Source organism: Vigna unguiculata, chromosome 4 (assembly GCF_037176805.1).
Source record: "Vigna unguiculata cultivar grain cowpea cultivar isolate G323 ecotype 2 chromosome 4, ASM3717680v1, whole genome shotgun sequence".
In the NCBI taxonomy this organism is placed as follows: Eukaryota; Viridiplantae; Streptophyta; class Magnoliopsida; order Fabales; family Fabaceae; genus Vigna; species Vigna unguiculata.
Genome location: NC_140795.1, coordinates 35000959 through 35025461, shown reverse-complemented (window position 1 = coordinate 35025461; position 24503 = coordinate 35000959). Strand labels below are relative to the sequence as shown.

General features: G+C 35.3%; 1 long non-coding RNA gene and 9 other non-coding genes across 17 annotated transcripts; all 10 read left to right on the top strand.

The window, feature by feature from the left end:
• The first annotated feature begins 1256 nt into the window (after positions 1-1256).
• LOC114182763 (uncharacterized) lies at positions 1257-23499 on the top strand. 8 transcript variants are annotated; one of them, XR_014994507.1, is made up of 5 exons: positions 1257-1555; positions 1913-2174; positions 2270-4978; positions 6394-19238; positions 20894-23499. It is a non-coding gene; the product is annotated as an uncharacterized LOC114182763 (long non-coding RNA). The 8 variants fall into 8 exon arrangements; XR_014994512.1 differs by lacking the exon at positions 20894-23499 and having other exon boundaries at positions 1265-1555; positions 2270-2661; positions 4895-4978; positions 6612-7008; XR_014994511.1 differs by lacking the exon at positions 20894-23499 and having other exon boundaries at positions 1265-1555; positions 2270-2661; positions 4895-4978; positions 6394-7008.
• LOC114182834 (small nucleolar RNA U19) lies at positions 3726-3851 on the top strand. Its single transcript, XR_003604269.1, has one exon. It is a non-coding gene; the product is annotated as a small nucleolar RNA U19 (small nucleolar RNA).
• LOC114182824 (small nucleolar RNA Z107/R87) lies at positions 4468-4574 on the top strand. Its single transcript, XR_003604259.1, has one exon. It is a non-coding gene; the product is annotated as a small nucleolar RNA Z107/R87 (small nucleolar RNA).
• LOC114182774 (small nucleolar RNA U19) lies at positions 5166-5291 on the top strand. The gene has a single exon (XR_003604210.2). It is a non-coding gene; the product is annotated as a small nucleolar RNA U19 (small nucleolar RNA).
• Positions 5340-5473, top strand: LOC114182784 (small nucleolar RNA snoR138). The gene has a single exon (XR_003604220.2). It is a non-coding gene; the product is annotated as a small nucleolar RNA snoR138 (small nucleolar RNA).
• LOC114182823 (small nucleolar RNA Z107/R87) lies at positions 6185-6291 on the top strand. Its single transcript, XR_003604258.1, has one exon. It is a non-coding gene; the product is annotated as a small nucleolar RNA Z107/R87 (small nucleolar RNA).
• On the top strand, positions 6884-7009 carry LOC114182773 (small nucleolar RNA U19). Its single transcript, XR_003604209.1, has one exon. It is a non-coding gene; the product is annotated as a small nucleolar RNA U19 (small nucleolar RNA).
• Positions 7058-7205, top strand: LOC114182783 (small nucleolar RNA snoR138). The gene has a single exon (XR_003604219.1). It is a non-coding gene; the product is annotated as a small nucleolar RNA snoR138 (small nucleolar RNA).
• LOC114182829 (small nucleolar RNA Z107/R87) lies at positions 7356-7462 on the top strand. The gene has a single exon (XR_003604264.1). It is a non-coding gene; the product is annotated as a small nucleolar RNA Z107/R87 (small nucleolar RNA).
• Positions 16939-17045, top strand: LOC114182809 (small nucleolar RNA R71). The gene has a single exon (XR_003604245.1). It is a non-coding gene; the product is annotated as a small nucleolar RNA R71 (small nucleolar RNA).
• Positions 23500-24503: the final 1004 nt, after the last annotated feature.

The following is a 24503-nucleotide window of genomic DNA, read 5'->3' as shown; positions in this document are numbered from 1 at the left end:
TAAAGTTTATCTATAGTCAAACACCTTCAAAGACCTAATCATTTCTTTCAGTCTGTGCTGCTCGGTGGATCGAAAGTTGATTTTTCTTAGGTCTTAACGAAAAGGAATTTATGTTCTTTTATAAGGAATACACTTTCATTTACCGAAAAGTTTGCTAAAATACAATAGAAGAATTTTATACTTATTGGTGGTAGTATTTTGTATTTGCTATAAGTCGATATTAATCCTTTGCGGTTTCTGTTGCCCTATTCAACTAAACTGGTATTTAGATAATTACTTTAACAGAAGTTATAATAGACTCAATTTTACGATCTACAAATGTTTTTATCAAAATATGTTTTTATGACTTTGTTTGATAAGCAAAAGTTTGGAGAAGCAAGAGTTATTAAGATGTCTCTTTTAAAACACTTTCTATTATGCAAGTTCAGTTTTTTTTTTTTTTATTATTTGTTTTAGGAAAAAACTATATGAACCAAGTCTCATAAGTGATGTTGTGCATCATAATGATATTTAGAGAAGAAATATACAACTAATGCTAATTAAATAACAACTAACGTGTTCCTAACTTTGACTGTGGATAAACAAAAATTAAAGAAGGAAAAGTTTACTTTGTTGGCTTAAAAGAATTTGCAACAACTCTGATTCCAAGCTCGTGGATAACGAAGAAAGTGATCAAACTTAAATAATGATTTGATTATAGTTTTTTGTTCAATTTTTTTAATTTGGTTCTACTTTTAATTTTATTTTTAATTTAGTACTAATATTCGTTAATTTTATTCAATTTGATCCCTTTTAATAACACTGTTAAAATTAATGGATTGTAAACAGTAATTACCACGTATCATTTTGTAATTTTGTGATTCTTTTTACTTTTTTAAAAAATAATTTTTTTATTTTAAAAAAAAGTTCACATGTCAAGCTTATATCATGTCACATGTCATTTTTATGATTTTTAAATCTTTTTAAAATTAAAAAAATATATTTTTAAAAAAATTCACATATCAAGTCAATATCGTATTCAATATTGTATTATGTGTCTGAGTAATTTTTTATATTCAATTTAATCCTAATATTCGTAAGAAAAATTTAACAAAAATCACAAAATAACACGTGACACAATCCATTAACTATTTTAATGTTATTAGCGAAAATGATCGAATTAAATAAAATTGACAAATATTAAAATAAAATTTTTTAGATTAATGTTATGTGTAATTGTATCTGTGGGAGTGTTTAGGTATTTAAGTTTTGGTCTTTGCTTTTCACACCTCAAAACTGGTCGGGCTGTATTAGGGTTTAGAGAGGCAGTGTGACACAGTGCGGCCGCAGATATTTCATTTCATAGTTGAAGAGGGAAGTTACCATTTCCAGGGTTTTAGGGTTAGGGTATTCTCAAATTGCAAGAACATCGGTTTTAACATTCAACCCTATGGGATTCAATCCATGCTCAAGGAAGGCCACAAACACCTTTCTGGTCTCGATGAGGCGGTTCTCAAGAACATCGACGCCTGCAAACAACTTTCCGCTATAACTCGAACTTCCCTTGGTCCCAATGGTAACGATCGCACTTACCTTTTTCTTTTTTTCTTTTTATGTTTTTTTAACTCATCCCCGAGTGGATGTTGCACTTCAGATTCCAAAAGTTTGGATTTTTATAATGTGGGTATGTGTACGTTTTCATGGTTGTTGATCTAGAGTTTAAACGAGATGCAGTACTAAGAGTAAATGTAACGAGGTGGCTATAGAAAGAGAAGTTTCTGTTTTTCGTTTGCTAAGGGAGTTTTGCATTTTGGGTTCTGGGAACGTTTTTTGTGTGTTCGTGAATGAATCTGTTGCTGGTTGGTGTTCACAGAAGAAAGTGTTTGTCTGGATAGATTTAGATTTTTGTAATATTTTGTTTGATCTGCCTCAGCTATGAATAAGATGGTTATAAATCATTTGGACAAGCTTTTTGTCACGAATGACGCTGCGACAATTGTGAACGAACTTGAAGTTCAGCATCTGCTGCCAAGATTTTGGTTTTGGCCGGGAAGGCTCAACAAGAGGAGATTGGGGATGGAGCTAACTTAACTATTTCATTTGCTGAGGAGCTTCTGCAGGGTGCTGAGGAACTTATCAAGATGGGTTTGCATCCGAGCGAGATAATCAGTGGATACACTAAAGCAATCAACAAGGTTTTTTGGTTTTGATTGGAGCCTTAGTGATTCGTCTTTAAATGTTGTATTGATGTTGCTGCTCTCTCTCGATCTAATTCTTTGTCATGTTTCAGACTGTTCAAATATTGGATGATCTGGTTGAAAGGTTCGGAGAATATGGATGTTCGTGATAAGGAGCAAATTGTTTCTCGAATGAAAGTAGCGGTTGCTAGCAAGCAGTTTGGTCTAGAAAATACCATATGCTCACTTGTTGCTGATGTGAGTGCATCTGGATCCATTTTACTGTGATAAATTGCTTTGGTAGCATAATACTGTTTACAATCCGACCTTTGTTTAGAAAATAGGCATGCATCCAAGTATGTCTGAAAAACCCGGCAAATTTTAATGTGGACAATATTCCGTTGCAATGCTCTTGGGAGGGGGCTTGCATAACAGCACAGTAGTTCGAGGATTGGTGTTGAAGAGTGATGCTGTTGGGACTGTAAAGCAAGCAGAGAAGGCAAAGGTGAGCTTTCTGTGTAGATTTTTTTTTGGTTTTATCGATGAGTCTCGTATAAATTCATTTGTTGTGAATTAGTATCTTAATTGTCTCCTATAAATTCATTTGTTGTGAATTAGTATTTTAATTGTCTGACTATTTTTTTTGGTTTTGTTCTCTAACCTTTTTTTGTTTTATTTTAAAGTTTAAAATGTTTAACAAGTTAATTCTTTGTTAGCTCCAGCCAACATTCTAACACCTCTAATTAATAGCTCTGTTAATGATGTTTAGTTGTCTTCTAATTTAGCTTAACATGGTTTCGTGTTGATCTTACTCTTCAGAATGTTCAACAATTTGTCCATTCTACGACAAAGAATTTGAAACATGGGTGTGCTACACTCGAGGGTTAAACCTTGAAACCCATTAAAATATTGGTATTTCATTGAACCACAAAACCTAATTTCTCGCATATAAAAGATATAAACAGCCCATTGTAACACTGCTGTGAACATACACAATCAAGCCCTTTGCAGCAATTGAAAACACAATCTCCATTTGAAAATCTTTTCGATTTGTACAGTGATACAATTATTTGTGAATGTCGTATTTCAAAAGAATTAAATAATCAAATGAAACAATATTTTAATCACTCTTGTCATCTAATCTATCTTTAGAAGTGGCCATTGTTGACATCTTGAAACAAATTCTAGTTACCATCTCACCATATGCTTTTTCCTCTATTCCACTTTTTTATTTTACTCATCTTTGTTGTTTTCATTTGTTGTTTGTTGCCACTTTTCTTTTTATAATTTTTGCTACAATTGGGAATTATTGAACTTGATTTCAACTTTGTAGAAGCAAACAAATACTGCATTTGAAATTGTACTTATGGATTATTTGAAGGTGTGTTGTTACCTATTTTTAACTTTTGCATATAAAGTTCAAGTATCTTTGTAAGTATGTGAATACCTTCACTTTTAAACCTTAAAGAAGGGATACAAAATTTTAGCCCTAAATTTACTTTTTCTATTCGCAAAATCACGTTTTGAACTTGCCTCTTTGAGTAGTCCTTTGGAAACACTTCAATTCTTAAGCGGCTTAGTTAGGAGGCGCACATTAATCGGATTCAAATTCTTGTTTGGATCCATTCAGAGAAAGGCCTTTTGAAGGGACTCTGATTTTGTTATGGATTGTTCCTCAAGCAGCCATTCACATCTTCTCAATCAATCAATTGTTTTATTTTTATTTTTTGTTAAGAGAATTCTTGTAGTAATTTTTGTACCAAGAGAAATAATTCATAGATAGATGTGAACTTTGTGTGTAAAGCCTCCACCAGAAAGCTGAATGATCGTGAAATGTTAGGCCATTCGGTTCGCACGGAGGCTAAGAGAAAGGGCTTGACCCAGCGTATCTTTTGAAGGAAATGAACAATTTATTTTTTTTCTTGTTCGTTTCTCATCTAAGATTCAACATTTACTTTTTGATTTTCTCACTTTTGAAACCTTTTTTATGGTTTTCCTTGTGTTGTTATTTTTCTTTTTTCTTTCTCCTCGGATGCATTCTTCGATCGTTGTGTGTAATTTTATAACCATCATTTCGTATTTCGTGGTATCAAAGCTATACTTTTCATTTACGAAGGGTTATCTTTTGTTTGTTAAAAGTGCGACGTAATTCCTGAGAAATCCTTAAATTTGATACAAATACAAGGCCATGGGTGAAACCGTTAGCGTTGCTCTTGAGGGTTGTCGTCCATTTTCCCCTTTGTGCTTTGTATAGCCTTTTCTTGTTTTTTTTTTTCATTTTCAGTGTTTAAGTTTTGGTATAGCGCGAAGAGGTCACGGTGATGACCACATAAAATTCAAGCTCAACAGACCGGAATGCACGGTTTTCTCATTTTTAGATTACTTTGCGTGTCGATTATCCCACTGGACTGAGTGATCTCTTTCGTTTTTTAACAAATCAAAATTAAATTTTCACTTTTCAATTAAGCTAAAATTAATATTATTGTTGTTACTGTTGTTGTGGACGTATGTTGGGGAAAGAGTTTTCACGATGAAGATAGCGAAGCTCCCTCTTCCAAAATTTCAAGCTGAGGAAGAACGCTGGCTGAATCGAACCATAAACCTTGTGGCCACCACTGAGTGATCACTTTCCCTTTCTGTTTAGTTTGTTTTAATGTGTCCTTTGCTAAATTCATTATTTGCTCACGTCTGATTCTATCCCGTGTCATCAATTTGTGAAAAATTGGCCAAGTGAGCAGTGAATATGACGGTGGATGCGTAAGCGAAGTGGAAGAGGCTATGTGAAAATGATGTGAAGAGTGTGACTGAAGGATGATTTGAAGGTGTGTTGTTACCTATTTTTAACTTTTGCATATAAAGTTCAAGTATCTTTTAAGTATGTTAATACCTTCACTTTTAAACGTTAAAGAAGGGATACAAAATTTTAGCCCTAAATTTACTTTTTCTATTCGCAAAATCACTTTTTGAACTTGCCTCTTTGAGTAGCCCTTTGGAAACACTCCAATTCTTAAGCGGCTTAGTTAGGAGGCGCACATTAATCGGATTCAAATTCCTCTTTGTATCCATTCAGAGAAAGGCCTTTTGAAGGGACTCTGCGTTTGTTATGGATTGTTCCTCAAGCAGCCATTCACATCTTCTCAATCAATCAATTGTTTTATTTTTATTTTTTGTTATTGTTTTTAACATGCCTTCAGAATAACCGAACGACGAACAAACGTAGTTTGGTTCAGACAGAGGCGCATATCAATTATATCAAATGCCGAAATCGTTCGATTATTCGAATAGGTTCGACGATGCGGAACGTGATGTAGACATGTTCCCTACCTAGTTACATTTTGATATTCATATTTCCTTAATTTATTCTTATTATTGATGGTTAATTTGTACTAGAAAGTGAATATTTTTCCATTGAAATTGTTGGATATTCCATTCACTGACTTGGCAATGTTAAGAGAATTCTTATAGTAATTTTTGTACCAAGAGAAATAATTCATAGATAGATGTGAACTTTGTGTGTAAAGCCTCCACCAGAAAGCTGAATGATCGTGAAATGTTAGGCCATTCGGTTCGCACGGAGGCTAAGAGAAAGGGCTTGACCCAGCGTATCTTTTGAAGGAAATGAACAATTTATTTTTTTTCTTGTTCGTTTCTCATCTAAGATTCAACATTTACTTTTTGATTTTCTCACTTTTGAAACCTTTTTTATGGTTTTCCTTGTGTTGTTATTTTTCTTTTTTCTTTCTCCTCGGATGCATTCTTCGATCGTTGTGTGTAATTTTATAACCATCATTTCGTATTTCGTGGTATTAAAGCTATACTTTTCATTTGCGAAGGGTTATCTTTTGTTTGTTAAAACTGCGACGTAATTCCTGAGAAATCCTTAAATTTGATACAAATACAAGGCCATGGGTGAAACCGTTAGCGTTGCTCTTGAGGGTTGTCGTCCATTTTCCCCTTTGTGCTTTGTATAGCCTTTTCTTGTTTTTTTTTTTCATTTTCAGTGTTTAAGTTTTGGTATAGCGCGAAGAGGTCACGGTGATGACCACATAAAATTCAAGCTCAACAGACCGGAATGCACGGTTTTCTCATTTTTAGATTACTTTGCGTGTCGATTATCCCACTGGACTGAGTGATCTCTTTCGTTTTTTAACAAATCAAAATTAAATTTTCAATTTTCAATTAAGCTAAAATTAATATTATTGTTGTTATTGTTGTTGTGGACGTATGTTGGGGAAAGAGTTTTCACGATGAAGATAACGAAGCTCCCTCTTCCAAAATTTCAAGCTGAGGAAGAACGCTGGCTGAATCGAACCATAAACCTTGTGGCCACCACTGAGTGATCACTTTCCCTTTCTGTTTAGTTTTTTTTAATGTGTCCTTTGCTAAATTCATTATTTGCTCACGTCTGATTCTATCCCGTGTCATCAATTTGTGAAAAATTGGCCAAGTGAGCAGTGAATATAACGGTGGATGCGTAATCGAAGTGGAAGAGGCTATGTGAAAATGATGTGAAGAGTGTGACTGAAGGATGATTTGAAGGTGTGTTGTTACCTATTTTTAACTTTTGCATATAAAGTTCAAGTATCTTTGTAAGTATGTTAATACCTTCACTTTTAAACGTTAAAGAAGAGATACAAAATTTTAGCCCTAAATTTACTTTTTCTATTCGCAAAAACAAATTTTGAACTTGCCTCTTTGAGTAGCCCTTTGGAAACACTCCAATTCTTAAGCGGCTTCGTTAGGAGGCGCACATTAATCGGATTCAAATTCTTGTTTGGATCCATTCAGAGAAAGGCCTTTTGAAGGGACTCTGCGTTTGTTATGGATTGTTCCTCAAGCAGCCATTCACATCATCTCAATCAATCAATTGTTTTATTTTTATTTTTTGTTATTGTTTTTAACATGCCTTCAGAATAACCGAACGACGAACAAATGTAGTTTGGTTCAGACAGAGGCGCATATCAATTATATCAAATGCTGAAATCGTTCGATTTTTCGAATAGGTTCGACGATGCGGAACGTGATCTAGACATTTTGATATTCATATTTCCTTAATTTATTCTTATTATTGATGGTTAATTTGTACTAGAAAGTGAATATTTTTCCATTGAAATTGTTGGATATTCCATTTTCCCCTTTGTGCTTTGTATAGCCTTTTTTTTTCATTTTCAGTGTTTAAGTTTTGGTATAGCGTGAAGAGGTCACGGTGATGACCAAATAAAATTCAAGCTCAACAGACCGGAATGCACGGTTTTCTCATTTTTAGATTACTTTGCGTGTCGACTATCCCACTGGACTAAGTGATGTCTTTCGTTCTTTAACAAATCAAAATTAAATTTTCACTTTTCAATTAAGCTAAAATTAATATTATTGAAACTTTAACCTTTTTGAAATACAGATTAGACCATTCCTGAAGAGATGGACTCTATTTGAAAGAATTCGGTGACCATTACCAAGTAGAGGGTCCCGATCCGAAAAACTTTTTCTTATTGTTGAAATTTTAACCTTTATGAAAGACATAATAGACTATTCCCAAGGAGAAGGCCTATATTTGAAAGGATATGGTGATATTACCATGTAGAGGATCATGACTAGAGGACTCAGTGACCATTACCAAGTAAAGGGTCTCGATCTGAATTTTTTTTTTATTTGAAAGTTTAACCTTTTTGAAAGACAAATTAGACCATTCCAAGGGGGGCCTATATTTGAAAGGATTCAGTGACCATTACCAAGTAGAGGGTCTTGATCCAAAAAACTTTTCCTGTTTGAAATTTTAACCTTTTTGAAAAACATATTAGACCATTCCAATGACCATTACCAAGTAGAGAGTTTGATTTGAAAGACAGATTAGACCATTCCCAAGGAAAGGGCCTGTATTCGAAAGGACTTGATGATCATTACCATGTAGAGGGTCCCAATCCAAAAAGCTCTTTCTGTTTGAAATTTTAACCTTTTTGAAAGACGAATTTGACCAATCCCAAGGATAGGGTCATTGTCCGAAACAAGAACCTGAAGTTTGATTTTGATGAAAGCAAATACTACTTCAATGCCTAGTTAAACTTGGAGTGCCCAAGTGAGATTCACATGAAATGATTTGTTTATCCCTATTGGATTTTGTGTTTTTCTTTTTGAAATATTTTCTTTATATTGATTTTTATTGTTTTTTATTGTTTTTTTTAAGTATGATGCATGGATGAAATTTCTATTAGACCTTTGTTTTCTCAATTTCAATATCTCTTCCTTTGCCTTATTTACTTTGTTTTTTTCCTTTTTTTTCTTTAAATGCTCGTATTTTGGATTCCATTACCAACACCATCGTTAAATCCAATGCATGTTCAAAACACATTCTTTTGTTATTACTTCTATGTTCAAAATACAATGAAGGGATGACGAAAAAAGATAAAGAATCTGAGTGCCAAATGGGTAAACCATGAGTTCAATTTCCTTTTGTCACATCATACAACTTGTATTAGCTTGAACCCATGAATAGACAATATGTGGGAAAATTTTTGTAAGAGGTTGGATGGATGTTTGTGGGCAGTTTTTGCCCTTCATATCTTCCTTGTTAGGAGTGATCATGTCAATGTTGATGCATAATCATGGAGTATTCTTTCTTTCTTTTTCATTTTTTATTCATTTTTTTTGGGTGACTATGTCATCAACCACTTTCTTTTGTCCGTGAGTTAAACTTATGAGAAAATCAAGATAAACATCCTTGATAGTTGAGGACTTTTAGTGGCTTGTATTATGGCTAGAGGTAAAATGGGTTGTGTAGCTTCTAACACACTATTTTCATTCTCTTTTTTTTTGTCTTTTTCCTTAGTCCTATCTTTTGCTTAGATCGCCTTTATAGGTTTTCAACCTAACAAACATTTTTATTTTATCATTTCCCAAATTAAGACCTCAGCCTGTTGTCAGACATGGGTGTAGAAACCAAACTCTACCCAATGTAATATTCATGCTTTTTGTCTTGGGGTAATCTCTTTATTTTGAGGGTAATTGAATGAGCTATGGTTCAAGCAACATGAATGCATATGCTTCAACAAGAGATGAAAACAAGCCACCCGTAAAGGAACAAACCTTCTTTTCATTCTTTTAAACTTCATTTATTTTTCTGTCTTTTGAAAAGGCCATGCACTCAATGACTTTATTAACAAAGGATTCAACATACATGTTTTCTTTATTACTTTTCTTATTTTTCGTACTTCCACAAATTTTACTTTTTCTTTTGTTATTTTTCAATAATTTTCATCAAAAATATATTTGATTAACTTAATTAAAATTAAAGAAAAGAATAAAATTAACTAACCACCTATTCTTCAACCACTTTTTTATCAAAATTTATCTTCTCAGACAAAATTGGGTACTGACAACTAGTAATGTCTCCTCTTATAAATTCCCCAACAATATCCTTTGTTGGTGTTTCATGCTCATATCTTCCACTACTACTATTTCCCAAGTCTGTGTTGAATCATTTTTCCCTGTCTTGATGGCCACGCCAACAATACCCTTATATGAATCCTTCCTTCATTAAATGTTCAAGCTAAAATTTTAGCATAAAATTTCTATGCCGTGCCCATTTTTTTATGAAATGGACACCATGGTTCCTTGTCATGTCCCATCTGGCCTTGGGGAAAGTGATAGAGGTCGTACCCAACCAAATTAAAACAGATTAAATGCAGTATATGAAAGTTGAAACAATTCGTCTCCCAACGACCAATGTTCTTGTTCAAAGCTTTAATTTCCAGATCAACACACCAATACAACACAAGGGTGGGTTTGGCAGATTTATGAATGCAACGCACAATTGAAAACTTAAATGCAGATGTGTAAAATCGATGTAAAAACAACGTTGATTCCTTGCCTCAAATGAACATCCAGCAATCACGCATTACAACTCAAAATGGTTATATTAAATCTCTTGAGACCCGAATTAATTACTAACCGCAAATTAACTCGAACTCAAGTGCAATTAAGCAAAGCACACATTCATGAATCTGCTATAGTTCACTAAGCATGAACACACAATGATCCCACTCTGCAATTTAAGCAAAAACATAATGGTTTCTTCAATTAAACCTAAACGCAAATTCAGAATGGAGAGACTAACATAACTCCACCGAACAAAACACTAATCTCAAGATTTCAATTCATTATCTGCAAAGAATTAACACGTTAACTTAATTCCTCATGGAATCCGAATTAGGGATCAACATAAATTTTGATTCAACCATCCAAATGAGTGCAAATTGATGCAGAAAACCTAAATTGGTGCAGGAATCGAAAATGTGCAAGGAAAGAAAGGGGCAACAACAAAAACAAAAAAAAAATGAGAATACTTCAATATAAATGTTACCCAAGGTGTAGAAAACATGAATGCAAGTTCAATGTGCTGTCCAAGACTCATAAAACGTGAAAAGCGAATGGAAAACGTGAAAAATTAGCTTGTGCCTCCATGGGTCACCTTCCAAAGCTTAAAACATCAAAAATGGAGGTTGGATAGAATGTGGAAGAGGAAGAATGCGGCTACCTCCATGCAAGAAGACCTAATTTTCGTGGTCACCTCAAATCTGCCAGCATTATTTACAAAATTGCCATTATGAGCTGCAGAATTACAAAAATGTCACTACTGGGCCTCAAATGTTGGCCCATTCACTCAGATGACGTGGAAATGACGTGGAAATGATGTGGCGGCTCTCTTTAACTGAATATTGATGTCGAAGCTCCAAAATTGCTTAACTCAAATACCTAAAAATAATTAAAAACGAATAGGCTAAATAATGTGAAATTAGTCCAAATTCGAAACAGTGGCTCAATAAAGCCCAACAGATGAAAACATACTAAAGATGAACAATTAAGCACTGAACAACTGTAAAATGGGTACACAAAGGCTAGTGGAATGGAGGAAAATAATGACTCATCAAAATCGACCACACTTACCCTTTTGCACTCCTGGGCAAAATTAAAGAGTAAAGCAAAGCAAGGACATCACAAACATAACAAGAGAGACAAAAAGACACAAGACAAACAGACCCGACATAGACAAATGGAAACACATCCAACACAGAAGGATTCAAAGTTGCAAGGTATCCGTGAACATCATCCAAGCAATTCAAAACATGTCAAGTACTCAGTTCAGCTCAAAGAGAGAATTGAAAGAAATATAACCTCACGAAATATGCAATGTATCACTCAAATCTCTAGGCTACTGTTTACTCTCAAAGCACCCCTGAAAAACAAACATCAACAGACTTGGCAAGCCTCTAGAACCAACAACCAAACCAAAAACACATGCAGGTCAAGATTAGAAGGATTTTTCAAGGTTGTAATGGGGTTGAGGACAAGGTGTGGAACATATGGATAAGTAGCTAAGCAACAAAGGAAATAGAGGAGCAATTCCAAAGCAATTCCAAAGCTCCAAAATTTCCTAAGGTATCAATAATCATGGTTTTTTAGGCTAAGGGCTTGTAATGAGCTGTAGAACAATGAAAGGGTATGCAAGCTCAAAAAGGGGTATCAACGGAAACAGTTCAAGGTAGGCTCATCTAGCTGTAGGCTCATAGAACAAAATTGCCTAAATCATATCCCAACATGCATGTGAATCAATAAAGCATCTGAAAGAGTCAAGCCAAGACCGTTGTGCAAGCATTCAAGAGGCATATATCACACAATCAAAGAACAGAGAATGGCTCAAATTCTCACAAAGGGTAAAACAATTCCAAAAGCAACTTGACATGCAAAGAGAAACCAAGGATATCAGTCCACAGAATAACCAACAACTCATCCTCCAAGAGTGAAGTGAGTGTCTCAAACAGAAAACAAAAACATCACACTGATTAACACAAATTAACAAAAAGGAAACAATAGCAGACAGACCTGGACAAGTGCACTAAAAGTAAAGAAGGAGAAAGAAAACTCCTTGAATCATGGTGAAACATCAGTGGGGTCAAGCAGGGAAGTCTCCTCTACAACAGTATCTACCAAGGCAAGATTGCTGAGGAATGGCTTTAGACGATACCCATTCACTTTGAAGCTCTTATCGCTGGACTGACTTTTGATTTCAACTGCACCATAAGGATAAACATTAGTGACAACAAAAGGACCAATCCACTTTGATCGCAACTTACCCCCCATGAGTCCAAGTCTGGAGTTATACAGTAAAACTTGCTGACCAACAATAAACTCCTTTCTAGCTATGGAGCTATCATGGAATCTCTTGGTTTTCTCCTTGTAGAACATAGAGTTCTGATATGCCTCCAGACGGATCTCATCTAACTCGTTTAATTGCAGCTTCCTTTCCTCTCTAGCCTGATCAAGAGAGAAGTTGCATGACTTGATAGCCCAGTAGGCTCGGTGCTCTATCTCCACATGAAGGTGGCATGGCTTACCAAAGACAACCCGATAAGGAGACATCCCTATAGGTGCCTTGTAAGCAGTCCTGTGAGCCTAAAGAACGTCCTCAAGTCTATTGCTCCAATCCTTCCTGTTGGGCTGCATAATCTTCTCCAAGATCTTCTTAATTTCTTTGTTTGAGATCTCGGCTTGCCCATTAGTTTGAGGGTGATATGGTGTAGAAAGTTTGTGCACAACCCCATACTTTTGAAGCAAAACCCCCATGGATCTATTGCAAAAATGGGTGCCCTAATCACTAACGATAGCTCTAGGAACTCCAAACTTACAAAATATGTGAGACCTAACAAAGTTCATAACAACTCGAGCATCATTAGTTCTAGTGGCTTTGGCTTCCACCCATTTTGAAACATAATCGACAACAAGCAAGATGTAAGTGAAACCAAAAGAGACAGGGAAAGAGCCCATGAAATCTATACCCTAGACATCAAACACCTCACAAAATAGCATGGGTTGTTGAGGCATTTGTTGTCTCCAAGAAATGGCTCCTTCTGCTCGTTGGCATTCCTCACACGTGCTATAAATCCTCCACACATCTTTAAAGATGGTGGGCCAATAAAACCCCCAATCTAGCACCTTGCGAGCTGTCATCTGTGTGCCAATGACAAAATTTGAGGACCGAGTCAATCTCATGGTCCAGAATGCATCTCCTGGTAACCTGATCACTGCACATTTTCCACGGATAGGGGTCATCCCAAATGTAATACCTAGCATCGCTCTTGAGTTTATCACATTAAGCTCTGGATGCTAGGGGAGGAAAAACAGAAGCAGCAAGATAATTCACGATGTTAGCAAACCAAGGTGAGAAAGAAGTAGAGAGTGTCAACAAACTTTCATCGGGAAAGTCATTCCGGATCGGTGAAGCATCATCAGTAGACCTCTCAATCCTGCTCAGGTGGTCTGCAACCAGGTTTTGTGCTCCGCTCTTATCACGGATCTCCAAATCGAATTCTTGGAGCCAGAGCATCCATTTTATCAGCCGAGGTTTTGATTCTGCCTTCTTCAACGGGTACTTAAGAGCTACATGGTCAGTGAACACAACAACAGAAGAACCAAGCAGATAAGATCTAAACTTTTCAAGTGCAAAAACTACCGCAAGGAGCTCCTTTTCTGTTGTGGTGTAGTTTGCTTGGGCAACATCTAATGTCCTTGAGGCGTAGTAGATTACCCTTGACTGCTTGTCAATTCTTTGAGCTAGAACAGCCCCCAATGCATAATTGGATGCATCGCACATCAGCTCAAACGGGGTTGTCCAGTCGGGCGCCTGAATGATTGGAGTGGTGGTCAGGGCCTTCTTGAGGCAATCAAAAGCCTTTTTGCATCCTTCATCAAAGATAAAGTCAACATCCTTTTACAATAAGTTGGATAGTGGAAGGGCCTTTTTACTGAAGTCCTGAATGAAGCGCCTGTAAAACCCTGCATGGCCAAGAAAAGAACGAACCTCTCGCACAAAAGAGGGGTAAGGCAATTGTGAAATAATTGAAATCTTGGCAGGGTCAACTTCAATGCCCTTTTTTGAAATTATGTACCCCAATACTATGCCTTGTTCTACCATGAAATGGCATTTCTCAAAATTGAGAACAAGGTTATATTGGATGCACCTATTTAAAACTTTGTCCAAACTTTCTAGACATGTATCAAATGAGGACCCATACACAGTAAAATCGTCCATAAACACATATATGCATTTTTCAAGAAAATCACTGAAAATGCTAAGCAGACACCGCTAGAATGTGTCAGGGGCATTGCATAGGCCAAACGGCATCCTTCTATAGGCAAAAGTGTCAAAGGGGCAGGTGAATGTGGTTTTCTCTTGGTCCTCAGGTGCAATGTGAATTTGAAAGTAACTAGAAAAACAATCAAGAAAGCAATAGTGTGACTTACCTACCAAGCGCTCAAGCATCTGATCAATAAAAGGCAGAGAGAAATGATTTTTCCTGGTTTCTTGATTTAGCCTTCTGTAGTCGATGCAAACCCTCCAACTGTTTTGCACCCTTGTTGGAATCAACTCCTCTTTCTCATTCTTGACTATAGTGAGGCCTGTCTTTTTTAGAACAACATGGATGAGACTGACCCACTGACTGTCAAAAATGGGGTAGATGATCCCAGCTTGTAGAAGTTTGGTCACCTCTTTCTTGACAACATCTGAGATGACAGGATTGAGTCGCCTTTGTGGCTGTCTCACTGGCTTTGCTCCATCTTCCAAAAATATCTTGTGCATGCATGTTGATGGGCTAATACTAGGAATGTGAGCCAATGTCCATCCAATTGCCTTCTTGTGCTTTTTAAGAACATGCAACAACCTCTGCTCTTGTTCAGCAATGAGGGAGGTGTAAATGATGACAAGCAGTTTGTCCTCCTCTTCTAAGTAGACATACTTGAGGTTGTCTGGCAGGAGTTTCAACTCTGAAGTACTGGATGCTGGCTGAATATCAGGAACCAGAGGAGAGGGAGAAACAGGTTCCACAACATGTACCTCAACATAACAATCAGATGCATATGTACTTCCTACAACATGGTTAGTGCAATCTGACTGTATAACATCAAAATCATATGGTACAGCACCCAGTGAGTCAGAATCAACATCGAAATCAAAATACGAATCACAATCAACACCAATGCATGCAAATTCAGATAGCTCAGACACATATGAATGTTTTAATGCATGCAAAGAGTGGAAATCAGAAATAAGTTCATCAACAATATCAACATGAAAAACAGAGTGATCCTCAGAAGGATGTTTCATGGCATCTAGAATATTAAAACGCATCACAATATCATCAAACTCCATGGACAAAGTACCTGCATGGACATCAATCTTGGTTCGTGCAGTTTTCATAAATGGTCTGCCTAAAATGATTGGTGCAGAACCATGTGAAAACCCCTCTTCCATATCAAGAATGTAAAAATTAGCAGGGAAAATCAATTTACCAACACGAACCAAAACATCATCAACCAAACCTGCGGGGTGGGCAACACTTCTATTTGCCAACTGAATCACCACACCCGTAGGTTGCAGGGGTCCAAGAGAAAGAGATTTAAAAATAGACAGAGGCATTACATTTATTTAAGCACCAAGATCAAGCATTGTATTTTCAAATTTATTGTTACCTATGATGCAAGGTACACAAAATGTACTTGGGTCCTTGCATTTTTCAGGAATCTAAGGAACAGATTTACCTATCAATGCTGACACATTTCTCCTCATGCTGATCTTTTCGTTTCCCTTTAGCCTCCTCTTGTGCATGCATAGTTCCTTCAAGAACTTTGCATATCTCGGAATTTGTTTGATGGCATCCAACAGAGGTATGTTCACCTCCACCTTCCTGAATGTTTCTAAGATCTCCTTGTCAACCCCTTCCATCTTCTTGCTTGGAATGACTCTTGGAGGGAAAGGAAGAGGTATGGAAGGTGCAACTGCATGAGCATCACGCTTTCTCTGAAGTGTGGCAGGGTGGACTTCCTTTTGAGGTGTAGGCTCAAGAGTGGGAGCTTCAATGTTCTTCCCATATCTCAATGTAATGGCACTCACATTTCTCGGATTCTTCACCGTATGTGATGACAACTTTTCAGAATTCTAAGCATGTGCTTGGTTTAGCTGAGTGGTCATGTGCCCCATTAGATTTGTCAATGTCTGAATTGAGGCCCTAGTCTCCTGCTGGAATTGCATATTTTGAAGAGTCATCATCCTGAACAACTCCGACAATGAAGTAGAAGAAAAAGGTGCAGGTGCTGCAGCAGGAGCTGGTGTGGGTATAGGTGGAACCGGAGCAGCTTGTGCAAGTGCAGCTCTTTGTTGTGGAGGTGGCTGCACATTTTGAAATTGTTGGTTTTGCTGTTACTGGTTTCCCTGGTTTCCCCATCTCAAATTAGGGTGATTCCTCCATCCTGGATTATCTCTGTTTGTTGACAAATCATGGTGGTTTTGTTGTTGATGTTAGGGCCTATTGGAAAATATTAGCTGCATAGGCCTAAGGAGTATCCACTGGTGTAGAAGAAGAAGCAGCAGCCTATTGTTGCAATGTTGGGTAAGAGTCTGTAAAATGATCAACAAATGTACAAAGGGCCACAAACTCTTGCAGCTGGAGCTCTCTGATTAGAATCAAGTTGGTTGACCAGCGTGGTAAGAGCATCAATCTTACTCTCCAACTTCTTCGTGTATTCAGTTGCCCCTACATCATGTACTTCTCTAACAACTATGGCATCACTCCTTGTGCCAAATTGCTGAGAATTGGAAGCCATGTTCTCAATTAGTTGCCTGGCTGCAGCTGGGGTTATGTTACCAAGAGCACCACCACTTGCGGCATCAATCATATTTCTATCCATATGGTGCAGGCCTTCATAAAAATACTGTAGAAGGAGATGTTCAGAGATCTGATGGTGTGGGCAGCTTGAACAAAGATTCTTGAACCTCTCCTAGTACTTATAAAGGGTCTCCCCAGATTGTTGCTTGATGCCAGAAATTTCCTTCCTTATGGTTGTTGTCCTTGAAGCAGGGAAGAACTTGGCAAGGAACAATCTCTTCAGGTCATCCCAACTCGTGATGGACCTGGGTGCAAGTTAGTACAACCAGTCTTTCGCATTGCCCTCCAACGAATGAGGGACAACCTTCAAGTATACATGGTCCTCCTGGACATCTGCAGGCTTCATGGTGGAACACACGACATGAAACTGCTTCAAGTGTTTGCACGGGTCCTCACCTGCAAGACCATGAAACTTTGGCAACAAGTGTATTAAACCAGTTTTTAACACATATGGAACTTCCTCCTAAGGGTATTGAATGCATAAACTATCATAAGTGAACTCTGGTGCAGCGAGCTCACTCATGGTCCTCTCATGAGGTGGAGGAGGTTGAGCCATGTTATCAGTATGAAAATCAAAATGCTCAGAATAAACATTATGCTCAGAATGCAAAGAATGAGGAGTGTTAGGAGTATGATGAGAATCAGAAGAGTCAGGAAAAGTCACTGAATATTCAGCATGGAAAAATGGATTCCTAAGATGCCTACGCCCTCTATGGAATGTCCTATCAATCTCAGGGTCAAATGGTCGTAATTCACTTGGGTTTCCCCTAGTCATGCACGAAAATACATTATTCTAGTGATATTGGCATAACATAGGGTATATCTACAAGTATACTCAAACGAACTCCAAATGACTTGAAATTTGGTAGGAATGTCCTTTGAGTGCTCAAACAGAACCACACAAAAAAATCAGATCAAAACTCAAAGTACAAGTATTTTTAAATTTTTTTCAAAAGTGGAAAAAATGAAGAAAAATCACAAAAAACATTGTTGAAATGTAGAAAACTGCATTTTTTGGAGAATCTGAGTTTGCAAATGGGCAAAGTGGATTTGGACAAGGTAGGAAATTAAATTCCACCCCAAATGCATATAAATAATAGTGATTCTGATAACCATAGCAAAAGTTATGGTCCTCTGAAGTTTAACTAAAAATCAATCCAATTTTTTTTTTAATCTCTCAACTCAGACCATACTAACTGCTCTTGCTATTTTTTTCTCATCAAGTTCAATGTCTTAGAAGTGGGGGGGGGGGGGGGGGAATTTCAAGTCAAAACAAGCACCGTAGCTACTAGAACAAAAATCTAGAAGTTAAATGCCAGAATCGGACACTATTCATGCACTATTCACTATTCTAGATGACATTATTCATGCGCGCCGCGACACTATTCACTACACTACACAGATAACACGCACACCACACGAAAACACACAGAAACATTACCACAATCAACATATACCAACTCAACCACACTTGAACTACACACACATACCAAAACACGGAACACAAACACACTGAAAATTTTACTTTGAACAAAAAGATTGGTCCCCGGCAACGGCGCCAAATTTGATAAAGGTTGTACCCCACCAAATTAAAACAAATTAAATGCAGTATATGAAAGTTGAACCAAGTCGTCTCCCAACGACCAATGTTCTTGTTCAAAGCTTCAATTTCCAGATCAACACACCAATACAACACAAGGGGGTTTGGCAGATTTACGAATGCAACACACAATTGAAAACTTAAATGCTGATGTGTAAAATCGATGTAAAAATAGCGTTGATTCCTTGCTTCAAATGAATGTAACATCCTTTTTTTTTAATAAACTGTATTATTTATTTTAAATAAAACACTTAGAAAATCTTCTATGTTTACTAATGTTTTGTATTTTATTATGATGTAGTTTAAACATTAAAAATATTATTAAATAGGTGTGTGTAAAAAAAAAATATATATATATATATATATATATGAAGAATTTCCTAAAAGAGATAAAAAAAATAATATAGAAAAGAAAAAGAAAAAAAAGAAGAAGAAAAGAAGAAAAGATAAGAAGAAAAGAAAAAAAAGAGAGAAGAAGATAAGATGAAGAGATAAGGATTATCTCTTCATTAATGCATGTAATCATGATTTTGAAAGAAAAGATAAGCACATGGCTTGCTTATATATATATGGGATGAGGTTACGTAAAGGTAAGGAAAGAAAGAAAGAAAGGAAGGAAGGAAGGAAGAAAGAGAAAGAAAGGAGAGAGAGAAAGAGAAAGAGAAAGAAGAGAGGGAAAGAGAAAAATAGGAAAGAAAATTTAGAGCAAAGATTCAAAGAGATCCTAGTCTTCTACAATTATTATTAGTGTGCTCTTCAATCAATAAGGTAAGGGGGAGTGAGGTTAAGCTCTTATATATTAATTTTGATAAGCTCATGGGTTTTATATTAATCTTTTATTTATTTTGACTCATATATTATTATATTTACTTTCATTTAACTTATTTTCATTTATTATCCTCTTATATTTATTTTATTTAATCTCCAATTATATACTAATCCTGTTTATTTATTTATTTTATTTAATCTCCAAATATGTATTGATCCTGTTTATTTATTTTATTTAATCTTTAGTAACGCACTGATCCTATTTATTTTATTTTATTTTATTTTATTTATCTCCAGTTACGTACTGGCCCTATTTATTTATTTTATTTTATTTATCTCCAGTTACGCACGGGTCCTATTTATTTATTTTATTTTATTTATCTCCAGTTACGCACTGATCCTATTTATTTATTTTATTTTATTTATCTCCAGTTACGCACTGGTCATATTTATATATTTTATTTTATTTATCTCCAGTTATGCACTGGTCCTATTTATTTATTTTATTTTATTTATCTCCAGTTACGCACTCGTCCTATTTATTTATTTTATTTTATTTATCTCCAGTTACGCACTGGTCCTATTTATATATTTTATTTTATTTACCTCCAGTTACGCACTGGTCCTATTTATTTATTTTATTTTATTTATCTCCAGTTACGCACTGGTCTTATTTATTTATTTTATTTTATTTATCTTCAGTTACGCACTGGTCCTATTTATTTATTTTATTTTATTTATCTCCAGTTACACACTGGACCTATGTATTTATTTTATTTTATTTTTATCTCCAGTTACGCACGGGTCCTGTTTAATTTATATTTTGTTATTATATTTACTTATAACGTTCTAATCTTTATCTAATTATTTATTTAAAGTTCTTGCTTTGATTCTTATTTTATCATTATTTTATAATTAAAAAAATGTGAAGTGAAAGTAAATATTATTTTATTCAGTGAGCTTGAATATAAGAAAAAATTACATGTACATTTTATTTTGTTTTATATTCTTTGTGTATGGTTTATACAATGACATGATTTGATAGTCATCACATTTTATGACCTTTGAAAATATCCAAGAGTATGTCAGTTAAGTAAGAGTTAAGTCTGGTTTCAATAAGTTGAGATTAAACCAGTGTCAAAGTGTTTGTATTTGGGAAGTCAGAGTTTGGTACACTGCGGGATGAAAGGCAGGGACCATGGTGGGGTCTAAGGAAGTTTTACCAAGTAGGTGAATATCTGGATAGTTCAGAATAGCGCCCTGGACTAGGATATTCATAGGCCAAACTTGGAACTATCCGATACCTGCTCGGCATCGCCAAGGTTAGGTAGTGAGTATATATCTCTTTTGTGAGCCGATGAATGGCTAGTATTCTCGAGAAAGAAATAATTATGATTGTACCAATATTTTATGAGAAATACTCAACTACCTAATCACTTCCCAAAGCAACTTTTGATGTTCAGATTGGATCATCAGAAGTGGAATATGGATCCATATGTCTGGTAAAACAAGATCAAGTTTGGTGGTTATAGGTCCAAATCTAGGCCCCCGGTGTCTGCATTGTTTGTTGAGTTTATTAAGATTGATATTTAAGGCTTATAAAGACCTCACTCCTTTCATATTTTTTCTTTCATATGTACCTGTTGCATGAACAGAAGATGAACCTGCTCAGTGAGAGTTATTCGGGATATTGTTGGTGGATCTTCTGAAGATTGACTCATGGATAATTTCTATTAATATCTTTAGGAGATGTTAAAAATATAGAAAATCTTCTATTCTGATGTAGGACTCTTAATATTTAACAAATATATATTTTTGTAATATTTCATGAACAATTACATAGATGCAAACTACATATATGAATATGAAGTTATGTTATTATTAATGTTCTCTCAAGGATAATCTCTAAAAAAATTGATTCCATATCTTTTTATCAAATAATAATTATTTAGTATAATAGTCGGGGTGTCACAATGAACATCCACCAATCACATATTACAACTCAAAATGGTTATATTAAATCTCATGAGACACGAATTAATTACTAAATGCAAATTAACTCGAACTCAAGTGCAATTAAGCAATGCACACATTCATGAATCTGCTACAGTTCACTAAGCATGAACACAATGATTCCACTCTGCAATTTAAGCAAAAACATAATGGTTTCTTCAATTAAACCCAAACGCAAATTCAGAATGGAAAGATTAACTTAACTCCACCGAACAAAACAATAATCTCAAGATTTCAATTCATTATCTGCAAAGAATCAACACGTTAACTTAGTTCCTCATGGAATCTGAATTAGGGTTCAACATAAATTTTGATTCAGCCATCCAAATGAGTGCAAATTGATGCAGAAAACCTGAATTGGTGCAGGAATCGAAAATGTGTAGGAAAGAAAGGGGCAACAACAAAAAAAACAACCAAAAATGAGAATACTTCAATATAAATGTTACCCAAGGTGTAGAAAACGTGAATACAAGTTCAATGTGTTGTCCAAGACTCATAAAACGTGAAAAGCGAATGGAAAACGTGAAAAATTAGCTTGTGCCTCCATGGGTCACCTTCCAAAGCTTAAAACATAAAAAAATGGAGGTTTGAGAGAATGTGGAAGAGGAAGAATGTGGCTGCCTCCATGCAAGAAGACCTAATTTTCGTGGTCACCTCAAATCTGCCAACATTATTTACAAAATTATCATTATGAGCTGCAGAATTACAACAATGTCACTATTGGGCCTCAAATATTGGCCCATTCGCTCAGATGACGTGGAAATGACGTGGAAATGATGTAGAAATGATTTGGCGGCTCTCTTTAACTGAATATTGATGTCCAAGCTTCAAAATTGCTTCACCCAAATACCTAAAAATAATTAAAAACGAAAATTAGGCTAAATAATGTGAAATTAGTTCAAATTTGGAACAATGGCCCAATAAAGCCCAACAGATGAAAACACACTAAAAATGAACAATTAAGCACTGAACAACTGTCAAATGGGTACACAAAGGCTAGTGGAATGGAGGAAACACACTTTGCTTATGAAGATGGTGATTCTGATTATGGTCATATGGATGTTACTCATCTTGATATTATTATTTTCTTTGTTAAACCAAATGGAAGTATTGATCACCTCATTGGTTATGAGAGTGTTAAAAAAATTGCATATTGATATTTATGTTTATATGAAGAATGAATGTTGACACTAACACCAACAATGAGGATATGTATCTTATTGATAGTGCAACAACTTAAACAATTCTCAAAAGTAATAAATTTTCTCTTGTTTGGTAATGCGAGACATCAATGTTATATCATTTATAGTACTACAAATATATTTGAAGGCTCCAAAAAAGCTATTATACTTCTACCAAGAAGTTGAATAGAAACTTATTAAGTTTCAAGGATATTTGTCTAAACGAATATCATATTGAGACAAAAAATGAAAAATATATGAATTATCTTTATATCTCTATGATTGAGTTGAAAAAAGAAAGTGTATTGGAGAAATTAACAAACTTCTCTTATGGTTTACACATATATTAGTATAATGAGATACATGTCGTGGTAAACCAGAAGTTTACAAATCAAAATGAATGCCTTGTTTGGTATAATCAGTTGGATGGTTTGTACTGATAAGTGCCAAAATTCAGTAAAGATTCATAGAAAAGTCTGACACTTATGCTTTTAACTTGTGTTCATTTGATTTTGATTCCCCTAATTAAAGTAAAATGAGCTTTAGTCACATGTTTCAAAGTTTTTGTTGAAAAGAAGTCACTTGATCCTTGTTTTGTGTAAATTTCAAGTAAAGTAGAGCGGAAGGAGGAAAGAACTCAAGAAGAGTGAAGGAGAAATCAAGAAATATTGAAGAGAAGGAAAAATGTGTGCAACAGGTCGCAAGTTGCTCAAATCTTCCGCTCAAGCCAAAACATGCTCGCCCAAGCTAAAGTCATCTCGCCTAAGCGAGACACTTGCCGCCATTCTCGCCCAAGCGAGTCTGCTCTCGCCTAAGCGAGGGTTCGTGCTGTATATATAATCTGGAAGTTCAGAAAGGAAGGCAGCTGGTTTTTGGAGAAGAAACTCATACCTGAAGATCTGGAGAGCTACGACCACGAAGCAGAACACAGTTCCTCATTTTCTTCTTCTTTTTCTTTAGCTCTTAGGATTTTGATGGCTACCATGAGTGGCTAATCTTCTTCCTTGGGATTGAAGGTAATCTACTCGAACTTGGATGTAATCTGGTGATATTTATATATAGCATTTTTGTTTTTACTCAATATTGGTATTATTGTTCTGTTCTTAATGCTTGATTCTATTTGATCAATAGATGATTTGATTTTGATTATTAGATCTGACTGGAAAGTGTTTCTGAAAATCTGATTTGAAAAATTATACTTGATATACTGTGATGCTAGAAATAGATCTCAATATATCAATTGCTTTTAACACTCGACCGTAATGCTGGATAGTTTGCTGAATATGTGAGAAGTCAATATTCAGGGAACTAATCTTATGAATTTTATACGCGAGGGATCAGTATAAATGATTTTTGAGTGTGCATCAATATTGGTATTTTCATATGTTATGTATATTATTCATCCAGATTATAGACAAGGGAGATAGATGAAATTCATTCCCAGTTTCTTTTACTAAATTTTTGTAAACTTTTCTGCTTTTACTGTATTAATTTTATGCAATAGTTAATGTCAAATCAAATTAAAATATTTGTACATATGCTGATTGAGATAATTATTAATTTTCACTAAATCCATTCCTCGTGGGTTCGACACTCCTACTTAAAATCATTATACTACAGTTGACTTTTGGTATGCTTGCCAAGAGAGCAACATGTACTACGCATATATTAGTACAATTAAAATGCATCTCATGATAAATCAAAGTTAATGAATCATAATGAATTCCTTGTCTAGCATGATCAGGTAGGTCATCCTGGATCTATTATGATACGAAAAAAAAAGTTGAAAAACTCATGTGGACACCCACTTAAGAGTCAAGAAACTTCTTCAAACCAATGAGTTCTTATGTATTATACGCTCACAAAAGTTGATAATCACTAGAAAAATTAGAAATGAGTCAATCTCATTTTCAGAACGAATATATGGTGATATTTGTGAAATTATATCTCATATTTTTCATGAGTATTGTATATAAATTGGAATTCAAGTTGAGCATCAAGTAGCACATGTTCATACTCAAAATAGACTTGCGAAATCATTACTAAAACATCGAAAATTGGTTGCAAGACC